We start from the raw sequence: 2,900 nt of genomic DNA, 5'->3' as shown, positions 1-2,900 counted from the left end.
TCAGCACGTTAATTACTAATAATAACAATTTTTACCCTTTCTTCCCGATACGAGTACACGCGATCTTATACTACATCTGAAAAAATTTTCTGAAAAAAACAAATAAATATTGTAATTATATTATACAACCAATTAAACACACAAAAGCTTTTAGCGATTAATTATTAATTAACGCTTATTAAAAAAGTACTAATAAAAAGCTCTAATACTCTAAAATTAATAAGCAAAAAAGATTGCTTCTACAACAGTAGGTAGAATAAGTTAATAAACTAAAGTTATTGCGACATACTGTATGAAGATAATTCTTATACATCACATTATATATATTATATATATACAAAGATAAAATAGAATCATTAAGAATCTTTAAGAATCTAATCCCCCCCTTCCCCCCCCTACCCCCCCCTTCCCCCCCTTCCCCCCCCACCCCCCCCTTCCCCCCCCTACCCCCCCCTTCCCCCCCTACCCCCCCCTTCCCCCCCCTACCCCCCCCTTCCCCCCCCTTCCCCCGTCCCCCCCTTCCCCCCCCTTCCCCCCCGTCCCCCCCTTCCCCCCCCGTCCCCCGCGTCCCCCCCTTCCCCCCCCGTCCCCCCGCGTCCCCCCCTTCCCCCCCCGTCCCCCCCCCTTCCCCCCCGTCCCCCCCCCGTCCCCCCCTTCCCCCCCGTTCCCCCCTGTCCCCCCCGTCCCCCCCCGTCCCCCCCCGTCCCCCCCCGTCCCCCCTCGCCTTGCCTCCCACCCCCCCTCCGCCACTACTCGCCCCTTCTCCTTCCACCCCCCCCCCCCCCCCCGCCTTCCCCCCCCGTTCCCCCCCGGGCAGGGGGTCCCGGGATGGGAGGAATCGCGGGGCGGATCTCCCCGCTCTGACCCCTCCCACCGCAGGACCCCACTCCCCCGGACGGGGGTCCCCCCGACCGCCCCCGGGGCGGGGAGTCCCGAGGTGGGAGGGGCCAGAGGGGGGAACTCGCCCCTCCTCCCCTCCCACCCCGGGACCCCCTTTCCCGGAGGGGGCCCCCGCCCCCGACCGCCCCCCGGGGGAGGAGTCCCGGGGTGGGAGGGATCAGTGGGAGGAGTTCCCCCCTCTGACCCCTCCCACCCGAGGACCCCACTGCCCTGGAGGGGGTCCCCAGGCCACCCCTCAGGGCGGGGAGTCCCGGGGTGGGAGGGGCCCGACAGGGGGAAAACTCCCCCCTCCCACCCCGGGACCCCCTTCTCCGAGGGGGCCCCGCCCCCGATCGCCCCCCGAGGGACGGAGTCCCGGGGTGGGAGGGATCAGTGGAGGAATTCCCCCCTCTGACCCCTCCCACCCGAGGACCCCACTCCTCCGGAGGGGATCCCCCTGCCCCCCTCCCCTGGCCCCTCCTCCTCCCTCCTCCCCCCTCCCCGAGCCCCCCCTGCCCCCGCCCACCTCCCCGAGCCCCCTCCTCCGGAGGGGACCCTCATCCCCTGCCCCCCCCGCCTCCCCCTCGTCCCCCCCGAGCCCCCTCCTCCGGAGGGGACCCTCATCCCCTGCCCCCCCCGCCTCCCCCTCGTCCCCCCGCCCGCGGAGCCCCCGTGTGATGTCGGGACGGGCCGGAGCCCCGGCGGTGTCGGGCGGTGCTTGTGAACTGCAGGGGGGACCCGCCGAGCGGGCCCGGCCCCGTGGGGGGGATCCAGGGGGGGCGCCGGCTCCGGCCCTCGCGGCTTTATTAAAACCGGCGCCCCCAAGCCCGCGGCTGCGGGGACACGGCCCGGGGGACAGGGGGACGGACGGGACGGGCGGGGGGGCAAGGACGGAGCGGGGGTGCGGGCAGGTCGGGCTGTGCAGCGGAGCAGCGAGGGGGGAGCAGGGCAGGCAGGGGGGGCCGGGGGCAGGGGGGGGGGCCGGGCTGTGCAGGAGGGCAGCGACAGCGGCCGGGGAGAGGCGGCGTGCGGGGAGCGGGTGGAGGGTGGGGAGGAAGGGAGGGGACGAAAAAAAGGGGAAAAGCAAAGGAAAGACAAAAACAAAAGCAAAGAAAAAGGGCCGCGGCAGCGAGAGGCTCCCGCGGCGTTGCTGCCTCCCCGCGCACTGCCCGAGCAAACGGCCGCGGGGGCGAGTTCCGGCGCTTAAATACCCCGCCCCGACCCGCCCCCTGCCCGTCCCCGCCCCGCGCACCTGGACGGGCCCCGCCTCGCACACCTGTGCGGGCCCCGCTCCGCCCCGGCCCCGCCCCGGCCCCGCCCCGGCCCCGCCCCGCCGCGCCGTTTAAAGCCGGCAGAGCCGCGCTCGTCCCGAGTTTGTGGAGGAACCTCGGACCGGGATGCTGCGGGAGCGATCGGCGCGTCGGAGGAGCGAGGGTGGCGATGGAGCTCGGCAGGAGGACCGGGACAAGGATCGGGGCCAGGACCGGGACCGCGACCGAGGAGCGAGGTTGGTTTGGGGCTGGGATGGGGCTCGGCATCCGGACGGGGACCAGGATCGGTGCCGGGCTCATCCCAGCCGGCCTCGCCGCCTGTGCCCCGGCAACGCGGGCGAGAAGAGCCGCTCGGGCCGGGCGCTGGGGCCGAGCGCGGCGGGGCCGCTCGGGCCGGGGCTCTGCCGGGGCCCGGTCGGGGGAGAACGGCGGCGCGTTCGTCGTGTAGACGCGGAGCCGGGGCTGGGACCGGCCGGGGCGCGGGGACACGCCGGGCCGGCCCCGGGACCCCCGAGGAGGGGTGCCGCCCGTACCCCCCGCGGGATCGGAGCTTCCCCGCTCGGGCACCCCCGAGGCCACCGCACCCGCTCCCGGGGCGAACATCGCCCGTCTCCCCCTTAAACGCGGCCCCAGGAGGTTCCCACCCCCAGGGCCCCCCGGGAACGAGGGCTCGGGGGCCCGCCGGGGCTCCGGCCACGGGCCCGCTCCGGCCGCGGGGAGCTGGGGGCCTGCCGGGGAGGGAAGAACGGT

This window comes from Pseudopipra pipra, chromosome 4, assembly GCF_036250125.1.
Source record: "Pseudopipra pipra isolate bDixPip1 chromosome 4, bDixPip1.hap1, whole genome shotgun sequence".
Taxonomy (NCBI): domain Eukaryota; kingdom Metazoa; phylum Chordata; class Aves; order Passeriformes; family Pipridae; genus Pseudopipra; species Pseudopipra pipra.
The sequence above is the reverse complement of the archived record's forward strand: the minus strand, read 5'-3'. Positions refer to the sequence as shown.